The 15,574-nt window shown below is 34.4% G+C and overlaps 1 protein-coding gene and 1 long non-coding RNA gene across 9 annotated transcripts in view; one reads left to right on the plus strand and one right to left on the minus strand.

Moving 5' to 3' along the window:
* The window catches only part of DLGAP1 (DLG associated protein 1), a 1,087,876-nt gene that overhangs the window by 182,688 nt on the left and 889,614 nt on the right, over window positions 1-15,574 (minus strand). The window lies entirely within an intron of this gene.
* The window catches only part of LOC116421652, a 70,878-nt gene that overhangs the window by 22,924 nt on the left and 32,380 nt on the right, over window positions 1-15,574 (plus strand). The gene's annotated exons all lie outside the window — the stretch shown is intronic.

The following is a 15,574-nucleotide window of genomic DNA, read 5'->3' on the forward strand; positions in this document are numbered from 1 at the left end:
TTCCTCTAAGGGTTTGTGCTTGAGTTGAGTTTTGAAGGAGGCTGGGGTTTCTAAGAGTAGGAAATGAGGAAAGAACACATCTCAGGTACAAGGGCACTTTGCTCAAAGACATGGAGATAGAAGTTGAGACTAGTGTGCCAAGTAAAGTATGTAGGCTGGTTTGACAAGACCCTGGAATGTGTGAAGGAAAGTACTAAACTAATGAGTAATATAAAATCTAAAAAAAAGATAGCCTGGAGCTGAAAAGTTTCTAACTACTTTACAGAGATTATATCATTTTACTCTCACAAGAACCAAGTGAGTTAAGTACTTACAAAAATTAAATAGGCCTATAAAATTTCATCATTTTAGAAAGCTCTTGGTGAGGAATACTCTTTACCAGTACAAATGGGTGCATACTTTGAAGAGTAGAGAACTGTTGGGAGCACAGAGAGAGTAAGTGGCTATCCTAGGGCTGCATAGTCAGTATGAATCAGAGGGATATTTGAAGTCAAGTCTACCTGGCTTTAAGATCAGCTTAATTAAGCCTAATTTTAAAGAGAGAAAAACTGAGTCTCAGGGAGTTAAAGTGACATGATACAATTTTTATGTATCGGATCAGCAATGAATCATGAGTCAGTCCAATGGGTATGCCCTTCTTCATAGAAAGATGCAATAAAAATCCTACACAATGGATTTTAAAAATTATTAGTTTGATCAGGAATTCAACCAGAGAATTCCAATAGCTGTAAAATCAGAAAAGACTCTGGTAGGAGATGGCACTTGAAAGGAATTGAGGTCTGGGTCTCATGATTAGTTTTTCATTATCTATCTCATTTCTATTTCTTCTCCTACCAACTTCTTTCTTTGGTTCTCTATATTCCTCTCCTGTTTCATTCTCTTTTGATAGGGACTAATAAAAAGAATGGCAGTGTGTGTAGAGGAGAAAGGCAGGAGAAAAAGAAAAATATGGGGACAAATTGAAGAAAAAAAGAATAGTGCAATATCATGGGGTAGAAGTTAGAAGGAATGTGGTTCCTTGGCAAGATAGATAATCAGACCAGATACTAGTTTCTTTCTTTTTTTTTTTCCTTGCTTTAAGGTAGTGGTTCTTAAAGTATTATCCAGAGAATCCTGGTGCTTTCTGAAACCCTTTCAGAAGGTCTACAAATTCAAAATTAGTTTTTATTTCTTATACGATAAATATCTATAAATACAACCTTCATAAACAAAACAGATCCTCAATTATTTTTAATAGGATAGAGAAACTGAGAACAAAAATTTGAGAACCACTCAGCGGTGAACAATTTTCAATTCTTTATGACAGTCATGGGTCAATCATATTTAATACAGTTATGAAATGTACATGGTGTTTATAAGCTCTGCCTCACTAGTGTGATGTTTGGGGGACTTTTTTGTAGACTTCATTGGCCATTTCTTCTACAGGAGAATTATCCTGAGGCATTTAATTTTATTGAATAGAATAATTCAATCTGCTGCTGACCTGGTTAGATCAGAAAAAGATATTATAATTATAGCCTTTTCACTTAAAATAAATTTCTTCTCTTGAAATGACATTAAAAGGCAAGTGCATTAGGTTCTGATTAAAAGTTTCTTTTTAAAAAAAATCAAGGTAGAGAAAGAAATCCAAAACCAATAACTTCAAGAAGTCCAGAGGACCAGAATGGTTGATTTCCAAGGTTTGTTTCAGCTCCAGATTCTATGATGTGAAGAGGACCTGACCAGTTATGATACTATAGTTTTATAATGAAGCATTTATTGAGAACTCATGGTATTGTCCATAATTTCCACTTCAATAAGCTGCTATCATCTCAAATTCAACATGTCTAAGACAAATTTATTATCTTCCCTGAACTGAACTGGGTTCCTTCCACATGACTGCTCTATTTCAAAAATCAATTGTCTTTGCTGTAACACAGGTTGTGGAAGCATCTGTTTATTAGAGTTTTAGTTGAGCAAATACTAAGGTTTGCTAGAGTTTTCTAAAAATAAAATCCTATTTCTCTGCTATTCTTACTCTCCTATTTCTCATCATAGCACAGTGATGGCCCTGGATTTTTGAAGGTGTTCCAGGTCTTACCAAAGGGGAAATGTTTTGAGTGCAGACCCAGTGAAGAATATGTCTATTATTGGGATTAGCTTGCCTAAATTATGAGAGACTCCTCACTGTCTTTACTGTAGGGTGATGAATTTTCCAGCCACAGCAATTCTCAAAGATCATTTATTAAGTCTTGGGGGTGGGGTGGGATGTGAATTGCACAAAAGGAATGAGTGCCCACATTGATGAAATAGTAATTCTTGAAGTATTCTTTTAAAGTATAATCATTCTCCCAGTTGTGTCTGACTCTTTGTGACCCCTCTTAGGGGTTTTCTTGGCCATTTCTTTCTCTTAACTCATTTTACATATAAGGAACTGAGATAAATGGCTAAGTGATTTGTCCAGGATCACTCAACTACTAAGTATCTGATACCAGATTTGAACTCATGAATACTTCCTAATTCCAGACTCAGTGCTCTATTCACTGAGTTTAGTTACCTAGTTGCCAAGTCTACTTACCTTAAATCCTTGAAATGTTTCCTATTTCTATTTCACACCTTTATATCCATTTGAATCAATTACCTTAAAACACTTACCTATTGAATCTTGCTATAGAATATTTTTTCATATAGCTTTTCCTTTTTTCCTTCTCCATTCTTACAGTTTCCACTCTAATCAGGGTCCCTAGTCCTATACTTCTAGATTACTGCCATAAGTTCCTAGTTATTCTCTGCTCTTAAAATCTAGAGATGTAAGGAAGCCAAGAAACTATTATATCTAACTATTATAGATAAGAAAACAGGCCAGATAATTAAATTAATTTGCCTGAAGTTATTCAATGACTGCTAGGACACTAGCAAATCCTAGTGTAGCAGCAGATTATCTGCTTATCTGTTGAATTGCATTATTCCATAAACCTTCCCTTTATTGGCTTATATAATTGAAGGTATATAGATTTTAATTACTTTTAACAGAATTTATGGTATAATGGCATAATATAATGAGGATCTACTATTACCTTCTTATATATGAGGAGAAACAATGGCTGAAAAATTAGGTACCTATATTTAATATTACAGGTCAATTCTAGGAAACAAATATTTTAAATGAACATTATGAAATGTATTCTATCAAGATGATTTCTCTTTCATATTCTATATATTGGAGGTCAGTCCAATTCCAGTAAAGTGGCTTAGTGAATAGTAGTGACATTTCTAGATTTCTGCAAAGCATACTGATATTGAAGAAAAATTCAAAATTAACTTGTCTGTTGATATCATTGATTTGATTGGGAAAATTGATAGTGGACTCAAGACAGAATCCAAATAATTTTATTGATTGATCTGAGAAAAGAGAGCAAGAGGAAAGATGATGTTAATCGATGGTGATATTGTGGAAAATTCATTGAGATCATGAATCCAATGATGAGAGGATAGTAAAAATGAGAAATTGGCCCTTTGATAGGATGTGTTGATTGAGAACCACTATGAAGAAAGAGAGGTTATCACTCACTCACAGACCTACCTATCTACTATGGTAACTCGATTATTCTGTTTTGTCTAAGATATGAGTATAGGGCAAAGCAGTGATAAATCAGAAGAATTTCCTGCATGAAACTGGTGTCAAGGGGCTGAGATTAACAAAATTTCTTTATTCAAGTATCAATATTACCACACTGATTACAAACCATAAAAGCTGCTAGAAGTTTTCTTTTATGCATGTCTTTTAAGTAAAAAAGAAAATTTCAAAGTGAACCAGATGAGCTTTTTAATAATGAAAAAAATGTTTCTTCTTGTTCTTTTTGTTCTCTTCCTCCTCCTTTTCCTCTTCCTCTTCTTTAATCCTCCTCCTCCTTCTTTTCCCCTTAGAAGGAAAGGTCATTTCTTCTAGGTGCTTCCTCATGGAGAAGGAGGTACCAATAAGACAAGTGTTAGTCAACTAAAAGGCTCTTCCAGGAATAAGTCACTTAAGGTGGGTTAATACTGAATTCGATCCTGGTGAAACCTAAATAGAGATCAAATGTGGAGGGAGATTTTGGGCTCTTATGAAACTTTTCTGGGTCCACCCCAGAATAGGGATGATTCAGAACCAGGTTGTACATTCCAGGGTTTGCTGGAATCCGTCCACATCTCATTCCATGAGAAGACTCAGAGGAGGGTCCTCTCCTCTGAGAGGACCCCTTTGAGAAGGGTGGAAGGGGTTGAAGTGCCAACTTATTGTATATATCCTTTCTTCTTGGATAGTATTATGCTAGGTCTTTCAGGAAAAAAAAAATCTTTTTCCTCACATCAGTGGCTATAGATTGAACAGCTTATAATTTAGTGACAAAATGAAGGAGGGTGATAGACTAAAGTGTGCTCATTAGTTTCAAAAGGGATGATACAGACCAGTGGTGTCAAACTCAAATAGAAACAGATTCCTGTTGGCTGCATATCAGTCTAGAAATTCACAATTTAACATTGTCTAGGTTTTATTGAAATTTTATTTTGTTAAACATTTTTCATTTACAGTTTAATCTGGCTCTAAGGCACTTGGGGGGTTTTAAGGGTGAGTCCAACACTTCTGGAATAGGATAACTTTAGGTTTTAAAGTATTGTAAATTTTATTATAGATGTAGCCAAGACCAGGGCTAGATGAATATACCAGAGATGACTTTTTAATAATACTCAAATAGATTGGTGATTTTATTAATATGTGTCTCCCTCTCTGTGAAGATCACATTTCATCCATACCCACCATTCTGGCTGGCTCTCATCTATGTTTTCTTAAAAAAAGGTGGCTCCTCAATGTGTTGGGACCTTCCATGCTTTCTCTTGACATCCAAGTTATTATTGGAAGACATGAGCTGTTCACCAGTTATCCCTCATTCTTGCTATGTGACCAGATCATATTCTTTTTTTGATCATGTTCAAGGTAAATATAAAGAATTTGCAAATATGGGAAATTGGGAAAGGGAACTGAAAAAGGCTTCATTGAAGTTGAACTTAGAAGAAATAAAGGATTTTAAGGGTTTGTGTTGAGGAAGGAGGATATCTCAGGCATAGAGAATGGCCTGAGTAAAAGCATAAACGTGGAGAATGGAATGTTAACACGAGGAACAAAAACAAAGCCAGTTTGGAGGGACCACTAATCCAAAATGGAGAATAATTCATATTAATCCTGGAAAGCTGGTTTGGAACTTTGTTGTAAAAAACTTTAAATGCCAAATAAAAGATTTTTTATTTGATCCTAGAGGTAATAGGGAACCATTGGAATTTATTGAACAGAGAAGTGACTTGGTCAGATCTGGGCTTTGGCAACATCATTTGGGCAATTGTAGAGAGGCAGCTAGGTAGCTCAGTAGATAGAGCATCATGCCTGAAGTCAGGAAAACTTTAATTCAAATATAATCCCCCAAAATGACCAGATCTGTAATGCTGGGCAAGTCACTTAACCTATGTTTACCTTAATTGACTGAAGAATTAAATAGGAAACTAGTCCAATATCTTTGCCATGAAAAACCCATGGAAAGCACATTCCATGGAGTCGTGAATAGTTGGACACAACTGAATAACAATGAAGGATGGAATGGAGAGAAGAGAAATTGAAGCTAGGGAGACCAGTTAGGAAGCTATTGTAATAATTTAGGCAAGAGGTATTTTTAATTCCTTGGAGAAAGGGCTCTATGACCCATAGCTATTCAATAATACTGGTAGGATAGTAATTTTAAAAAAGAGGGAAACGTTTAAGGGAGAAATTTCTAGTTATGAAGAGAGGTTTGAAATCATCTTCCCTTTAAAACATTTAGCAGCCCAGAAAATATGACCTTCTATGGTGTGTGGGTCATTTATGACAACTGAAGTAAAATGTATTACAGTAAAAGCTGACAGCCACTCTGAATGGATAAAAATGCACAGGATGTAAGTCTTCAATCCTTGCTTAAGGTACAGAGATGATTTCTTGGAGTTCTAACTGAACTAAAGCATTTTCTTGCTTTAATAAGGCTATCAAAACTATGATCATTTAAACTAATTTTTCACTTTTGAAATCTTCTGAGGAAATGTGGGAATCTGAAGCATACTAGACATATACATATTTACAATGGAGTTGAAACCAGTTGGTAACTGGAGAGATAAATGATGCTAAGAACCCACTAACAATGGTAAAGATCGAATATCCTGGGAGAGCTTTTCCCCTCAAGAGGAGTTAGAATTGTAAAATTAGACCCTCTTAATGTAATTTCAAAGGCTTCTAGTAATCAATGAGCTAAATAGTGTTGGCAGGGAGATATTCTGGTTTCCTGAGAATTCCATGGCATTCCAAGCAAACCTGGCAGATAACAACTTCCTTGACAGCTGTTCCTCCCATAATCTTTTCCTATATTTGTCAGCTGCATCTTTGCATGAGTGCAATATTCACTCTATAGAAATTAATTCATCTTAGGAGGGTGTTCATTTTCATTTACTGCATAATTTCTTAAATAAGAATAATCATTCTTTAAATAATGGTAAGCCTTACACATACATTTTAGTAACTGTACTCAGGCAAAACATTTTGGTGTCCATATAGAATAATTTTATGTCATTGCTACTTTAATATCCCAAAATTCAATAAAAGTCTGATTAGACAACCTTGAACTAATAATATGTGAAATTAATGTGTTAAAAGTATCATACAGTGAAAGGTACAGCATTTTGTGAGCATGCATATATCTCCCTATAAGAAACAAATTTTAACAAATTATCTTCAATCTGTCATCTATAATTTATTGTATATAATATCAATAATTAATATCCGGTTATGTTTCAAGTATACTGGTAATATAGGGAATTAGAAACATTAAGTAAGAGTTTACTCGAAGTTCCTAATTTGTTACTTTTGTGAAAAATAATGGGAAGTAAATATATTAGAGAACAAAGGTTATGGCAGCATAGCTGCTACTAACCCTAATTGCTGTATCACTTCTCTCATTACTTAACCTCTTTTTGCCTTAGTTCTTTCATCTGTAAAATAGGTAAAAATAGTTCCTACTTTCAAATGTTTTTGTGAGAATAAAATGAAATAAATTTGTAGTTTGTAAATCTTAAAGCAATATATGAGTGCCAGTTATTACTTTATCTACTACCATTTCTTTAGCCAAAAAGTATTCAGATTTTGCTGCTTATCATTCATGTATTGCTTAACATGTCACATTTATAGTACATCTTATAATGCATAGAAGGACTGAATAAATATTGTACTATGATATCAGGAAATGTCAAAAGGCACAGTAAAAAGAACATAAGGACTTTAACATATTTAACATGTATTTGTCAACCTGCCATCTGGGGGAGTGGGTGGGGGTGAGGAGGGGAAAAATTGGAACAAAAGGTTTGCAATTGTCAATGCTGAAATTACCCATGCATATATATTGTAAATATACATAATAAATAAAAAAAGAACATAAGGCAAAGAACACTATTAAAAAGGCAAAAAAAAAATTGGTGATAAAAGAAAAATCATAGGAAAATAAAAGTTTATACCTGGAGATCATCTATGTCAATCCTCTTATTTTACTTAGGAGCAAATTAAGCACCAGGGAAGTGATGTGACTTAGATTCTTGGGAGGGACTTCAAACAGGAGTGTGCCAGAGCCAACTGAGGCTCAGAGATTTTCTAATGTAAGGATCTATGCTAAATTTTCTATATAAGGATCTATGTCTTTGGAAATTGTCGAATGTCATAAAACAGGGCTCAATTTATTGGTTTGATGATTGACCAGACTTAGGAAAGTGATGGAGACAATGTGAATGCTGTAGATTAAACTCAAAAGTTTGTCTTGCTTTTTGGAGAGTCCATTGTTAAACATTTCTCAACATACCCTTGATCCTCAGAGATCATCTAATTTGACCTTCACAATTTAGACAAGGAAACTCAGTTCCAGAGAAATGATCTCAAGGATTCACAGGTTTAAGAAGTGGTAGTCAGGATTTGAATACAGGTTTCTCACTGTCATTAGCATTCTTTCCTCTGCAACATGCTGCCTCTTAGTTGATAAGTAGTAGAGCTTGGATTGAATGTAGGTCATTAGCTGTGATCCTAGCACTGCATTACATTGTAATTTGTCAGGAAACGCAAAGCCAATAGTAGCACCACTACTTTCTGGTTTTCTGGGTCTTCCTATTATATGCCTCACTAGAGAGTTAGCCAAGATGACCTGTATTTTGAACATATTTGCCTTTAGTTACTTATAATAATATAATATAACTATAACTTTAAAAGAGGAGCTGTGGACATATTTGATTTTTTTAAATATAGTAGATGATTAATGTTTTCTTCTAAATAGATTTTAAATATGAGAACTGGTCATCTTCCAAAGCATGGGTTTATTAAATTATCAATAATTAAAATAATAAAATTCAATAAATTATTAATGAAAATTATCAAAACATTATTAAATTATTAAAATAAAATTAATGAAAATCAGTTCCTACATCTCTCAAAATAACAACAACAAACAATTCATACTCAATTATATGGTAAACTTTTGGAGACAAAGTATTTGGGTCAATCAATATGACAATTAACAGAGAGTTACCATGTATCTTATATATATTTTAATAAGAACTAGAAAGAAATGTCAGATATGTCAAGAAATGTCAAAAAGACCTGGCTTCAAATCCTTTCTCTGATACATATATACTGGTTATGCAGTCTGTAGGTAAATAACATCAACTCTCAGTACCCCAAGCAATTCTCTAAGACTATATAAATATAAATGGCAGAGATACATTGGTAAAGAATTTTCTTATTGAGAATTCCTTTCTTATGCCAATGAAATTATATTAAAAAAAGAATTGTGCTAAACATAATTTAAACTTTGATGATTTAGAACCTACTTCAGGATCTTTCCATGTCTCAAAGCCATTGTTATGAACCATCTGTTATTAATATGCTGTTGGTAGTCACAAGTACTGATTCATACAGTGTTCCTATAACTAGAAAGAGAACAACAAATTAATGGCAAGAAGCAGCTACTACCTTAGTCATTTGGTTTAGCACTAGGAGTAATGCTAGGGCCTCTAAATGCTTCAAGGTCACATCAAGTATTAAGCTTCCTTTGTAATTCCCTTCAGTAGGTATTTTATCTTAGAGCTTAATTTTGGATACTTGATTCGGTAATATAATTTGTTGTTGAGTTGTTTTAAGTCCTCATGATCATTCTTGGCAAATATACTGCTGTGGTTTGCCATTTCCTTCTCCAGCTCATTTGACAGATGAAGAACTGAGGCAAACAGGGTTAAGTGACTTGCCCAGGATCACACAACTAACTAGTAAGTGTCTGAGGCTGCATTGAACAGAGGTCTTCCTAACCCTAGGGTCAACAATCTATCCATTGTGTCAGCTATCTGTTCTAATGTAATTAATTCCTATTTTATTTGTGTGGAGAAAAAAGCCCTTTGAAGGATTTTGTCTAATTAAAAGTTCTAAGCTATAAATAATGAAATCTGTTGATATTCCCTATTAGTTTTCCTTTTATAGAAGAGTAGATTTTTCTGCCATAACTGATCCTTTAATTTCGTGTATTCTTCATATTTAGCTTTCCCAGTCATCCTTAATCTCAATGTACTGTTTGAGATTATCTCAGATTTATCCAACCTATTTGTTTGCATGTTGTCTCTCTATTAGATCTAAGGATCTTGAGGGCAGCTGCCTTTTTTGCATCTTTAGTATGTAGTGAGTAGTGCCTGGCCTATAGTTCTTAATAAATGCCTGTCGTCTTGCATTTTTAGTCTTAAAGTAACAGTTTCTGTGGGATAGGCAAAATAAGCAGGAAGGAAAGAGACTACTGATGAAAAGATCTAGGACTGAGACTAAAATACAAAAAAAAAAAATTGTCTAGGAAAATCCAAGGGAAAGGGGGAGTTAAATAAAAAAAAAGAAACATTTACATAAGATTTAATCTAGTAAAGTACCTTTAATGCAACAGCAAGTTGATAACTCTGGTTGTTAGCCCATACCATATGGTCATCAGTTTATTCTGTCATTGCTCTAATCTGATTGGCTTAATTTACCAACCTTCACATCATTCTCATGTGATTTTGGCACTTAGATCTCATAGTTCTTTCCAATTCATCCACATCTTTCTTAATGATCTTCCAATATCCTGATTAGGCCCTTCTCTAATACCTGACTATTCTACCTCTATTAATTTCATCATCTGATTCTTCCATCTTGGAATAATTTTTGGCTTCTCCTTTTTCTTTTTCATTTACATCCTTATCCTAACTAAATTTTTCATTAATCCCAATATGGATAATTTCAATCACTACCACCACTATTACACTGAACTAGACCATTCATCATTCCTCAATTACATACAGTACTTTCTCATCTCAATGTCTTTGCTCACTCATTCTCCATTTTTGAAATGCTCCTCTACATCTGTCTACCGATCAATGTTTCAAGGGCCATCTTAAATATTACCTCTCCCAGAGGTCCTCTCTATTTAAAAGTGATTATCCTTCCCACTAAACTCTTATGGCACTTTGGCTAAATATTTTTTAGTTCCCTTTTCATGCTCACCAATAAAATTTAGAATGATTAATTTGCTTCCCCAAGTACCAGGAAAGGTTTGTTTTGGGTAGCAATCATGGATATTTTGGTTTTTTGAAATATCACCTATTCCAAATTAATATGTTGGCATTATGGTTTACACTCCAGTATCTTGTAAGCTTAGTTTCAAAGCTTAGTGAATTTGGAGAGATATCCAAACTCTTAATTCTTTTCCAGTTTCATTCTAAACTGACTGAAGATTATGTAACCTGTAACTTTCCTGGCTGGGTTGAGGGCTAAAGAAGGATGAAAAGGCACTTTGGGGAGCAGACCAGGCCAGAAATAGCAGAAGCATCAGGATCAGGCCAGTAGCAGCAACTCTTGTGACTTCGGTCAATATACAACAATGAGTGTGCGTGAGTTAGGAATAGATGAGATATTGGAGTTAAGTAGATAATAACTTAAAATTGGGGTGGAGTTTCAAGGGAGGAGGAAAAGAAAGTCAGATTGAAAAGAAAGACTTGCAAAAAAGTACAGAAAAGGCTTGCTATTTCTTGCACAACTCTATCATTGAAAATATATCAGCAGACATAAATTCATCATTAATAAGTTAAGAATGCAACTAAAATACATGAGTGATTTAAGGAGGGAGAACTTCCTAGGTTTATGTGAAGATCTGAAAAAAGAAAATCATCGATAATAGAATGAATAGATATTGGTCTCTATCTTTCAAAGGAGAAATCTAAAAAAAAAAAAGGTTAAAATAATTCATAAGTTTGGTTGAAATCAAACAAAACTTGTTTTGGAGGTTCAGACTTTCACTGAATGGAAGTTTTTATTCAGCTCACACCCAAAATATAACTTATTTTAAAAAGTAGTATCATATTAAATCCTTAAAAAAACAGAAATTTTCTTAAAGAGAAGCCAAATTCTGTGTCTTCATTATTTAAAAAGGTTAGAAATAGCACATTTCTGATACTTAGTGAAGAAGCTGATTCAAGCACGAAAAACTAGAAGGCTTTTTATATATGATGAGAGAGAGGAATGGGGGTGAGGAAATCCAGTCATCATTTCAGGTGTATAGAAATGTAATGAAAATTTAGAGAAGATATTCCTTGACTCCTGCTATATAGTTAGGAATCTGAAAGGGAAGAGTAAGTTGGGGAGGAAAATGGTGTGTGGAAAATAATAAAAATAACTGACAAAGAAGAGTTTAATTTTTGAGTGACAATTCCATAATAAGTTTAAACATGGGAATATAGTCTGGTGGGGTGTTTTGTGAATCTTTACTTATCCTGGGAAAGGATGATATTATACTAAAACAAAACAAAAAATACATCTGGAACCTATAACAGATCAATCTAATAAGGAGAGCAGAAGCTGTTTATATAACACTAATTTCTAAAACAGCAGCTAATGCTGTAGCTCACATGAGAGGGCTAATGTCAGAAACCTGTTGGCTATGATGTTAAAGATGATTTATTTAATGTACATATTGATAACAGGTATAGTTAACATTTGTCATAGAATACTCAAAGAGGTGACAAATTCTGTGTGGAGAATATCTGACTTTTTATATAAAGTAGCTTTCAAGTCAAGAACTGGGGAAAATGATATCATATTAATTTTTTGGGTATCCTGTTCTCAAATTATATATCTATGCTCAGGAGATTAAAGTAAGTGAACACATCACACATGGGAATTAGTTCCAGTGGTTGCCCATGTTTCTGTCTCTGTCTCTCTCTGAATAGTTTATATTAACTACATGTTTTGAGTTTGGACTTAATTTTTTTTCTTCACTTTTTGCACTTTTAAATTCATTTTCATTGTTATACTAGGGCAAAAGTCATCTTATTTCTCTGGGGCCAGAGATTAGCCATTTTTATTTAGACTATAATAAGAAGGAAATTGTAGGCCATAAAGATCACAGCTTTCCAGTCAGTTCAGAGAAGGAGCTGATCCCTTGGGAAGCTGAGGTTATCAGCAGGGCTCACAACCAAGAGAGAATTTCTCACATGGCCACATTTAGTTTACTGAGCTGCTCCTCAGTGAGATTACTTTGCTTTGGTTCCAATGCATTTCCCCACCTTGGTCCATACTAATTCTGAATTCTAATAAGAACTCTGAAAAGTATACCAATCAATTTACTCTTCCATCAATAAAATGCTCTAGGGAACAAACACACTCCTGGTAGATTATAGACAGTCTCAGATGACATTCTTTATCTTAAGGCCAAAGACAGAGTGCTTTTCACAAGAGGAGTGAGTTAATAATTCGTATTATATGTGGTTTCTGGAGTTAGGGTGCTGTTTATACACAATGGAATAGGATTTTATTCCTATGAACTGGAAACATGCTTATCTAAGAGGAAGATGAGAGCCCAGCAAAGCAGATCACTGAGTGTCAATTAGAAAGTTTTTAGTCTTCCAGGGATCAAACACAATTTTATTATTTTAATAAACACTTTGTTCTTTCATCAGATATGTTGTTACCTTGTAACAACACACCCTGTGATACATCTTCACTATCCCTAAAAGGAGCCAAATGGAGAAGCTCCAAGTACCTAAGGAGGAAATGTAATACTGGAAGTATCCTTTTGTATTTATTGTTGTAAGTAGGGATTCTGCATGGAGTCTTGAGTTATTGAAATATTGAAATAAACTCATATCCACAGGCAAACCCCAAATGAACCTGAGCCAAACAAGCCTAATGTCTCTAAACAAATAACTATTTGACACCTACCCAGGACTTTCAATCTTCAGAGTACTCTACAATCACTGATTTTTCCAACCATTTAATACCGCCTGTGAAATTAACATGAATATTCAACCTTACAGATAGAATAAAACTCCCCCAAATTAAAACCACAGAGCCAAGGTCTAAGAGGAATTACAGTGTCAGCTAACATGACATTGTCAGGATATTGGACTTTAGCTTTGTGGTCTCTCCACAAAGTCCTGCTACTTTCTGAAGGCAGTCATATAGCTCTAGTAATTATTTAAAAGCTATCCACAATCATTATACAAATTCCCCTTTACCCCTTGCCAAATATATTCAGATTCCTCAGTTCAAGCCAATTATATTTCTCCATACTGCAAATGTCAAAAAGCAAACATGAAGATACTTCTATTTCCCCAAATATTTGATTTTCTCTTTCCTACATGACTCTAATCTGCATGTTGAAGGAATGCAAAATATTTAATTATACTGTATGCTAGAAACTTGTTAAAAATCTGATTTTGATGTGTGGGTAATCAAGGCAGTGGATGTGAGCCAGTCAGATTAGTGGTATAGCTTCCTGCTGAATTTGATTAGATAAAGAGAAAATGAAAATTCAGGATACCCAGAATAATTGACCCTCTCAGCTCTTCTTGGTGTGTAATTATACTCAAGGCCATGAATCCTCTGTTATTTCACAGCTGAATTCTGAGTGTGCCATGAAACACAAAGAGAAGAAAGACCTATTTTGTAAGTGTGTCTTTCTTAGGAAGGAAGAAAGGAAAGAAAATATGTTTAAAAAGGAATATTTCCCTAGACATTGATTTTAGCAGCCATCTTGACCAGTGCTTTGTTAAGTAAACCAGTTGTCATTCACTACAAACTCATTCTGGGAATAATAAGAGGGGAAAAAAGGAAGGAGAAAACAGGGAAGGAATGTATGGAATGTTAGTGATCTCATGGATCTTGATTTTTTTAGGTGAGCAAAATTGTCTAATCCTACTCACACAAGCAAACTATTACTACACGAAACTGAAATATCCAGATGATCATAAACCAGTCTTTACTACCAGGTCTTTCCTCCATCATTATTAATTTTTTAGTGACTATGATGTCCTGGTTTATAGTAATATTTCCTTCCCCAACCATACCCTCCCCTCAATAACTGAGAGAAAATCAGGGATTCTGGAATTGCTTGAGTGGACACTAGGAAATGTAAATGTGGGTTTTTGAGAATTCTAATTGTAAGGAGACAGGGTATACATCTGTATGTGATGAGGGGAAGTTGTGGAGTTTTTTGGTTATGGTGTTTTTTGATTAAAAAAAAGAAAGAAGGAAGGAGTGAAGAAGAGAAAGGATGAAAAATATTGTTCAGGGTTGCTGAATTAGTGCTTTGAGGTATTTCAGGTTAGTGATAGAGCTAACTAAGGTTGGTTTATAGATGGGATCCCTAAGTTTGCATTGAGACTGAAATAAATTTGAAGCCAAGTTATGGCTAAGAAGCTAGTGTGGAAGTAGAAATAACTATAGGCTTGTCAGAGGAATTGAATTTGAATTCTTGTTTTGCCATTTGCCATTTGTATTAACTTGAGCCAATTCCTTCACTTTTTTTGAGGCAAACTTCCTTTGTTTATAAAACAGTTAAGGTTGAAATTGATAATCTTTAAGGTGTCTTCCATTTCTAAATCTTGTGATCCTAGATTAGTTCTTTGTAACAAAGACAGCTGAAATTGTCTAGTTAATGAGGGAAGTTCATTATCAAAACGAGGTTTTTGAGGTTCAGAGCAAAAAAAAGAGAGATATATGGGAGTAGAGTTTGGGGGAACTTCCAATGTCTGATATCTGATAAACTCCTTGAGATTAGGGACTATATTTCTTTTTATCACTGCACAATAGCAGAGTGTTTTTGGAGGGGTTTGATATGGAACTATAATTTCATCAACGTAAGGAAATTCCAGTTTGGCAACTTGCTTTGGTCAGTAAATCATCTGTATTTCAGAGTCTTAATAGAGTTGTCTGGCAAAACTAGCCTCCTTGGAGGTTGAGATGGCAGTGATCCCCATCAACACTGATAGACAAATTAGCAAATGAAGAATATCTAGGTAGCAGATGGCTATAATTAATTTAGTTTCTGATGTTTACTTAAACATCTAGTTTAGCAAGAGATAGGAGGTATTGGTATAGATTCATATTGGATTCTCAACTACTGCAATAGCCTACTTGGTTGGTCTCCCTGCCTTAGCCTGTCCTTCACTGACATGTCAAACTGATTTCCTAAAAGCTCTAATTTGACTCTCTTTTCTT

Source organism: Sarcophilus harrisii, chromosome 1, assembly GCF_902635505.1.
Source record: "Sarcophilus harrisii chromosome 1, mSarHar1.11, whole genome shotgun sequence".
Classification (NCBI taxonomy): domain Eukaryota; kingdom Metazoa; phylum Chordata; class Mammalia; order Dasyuromorphia; family Dasyuridae; genus Sarcophilus; species Sarcophilus harrisii.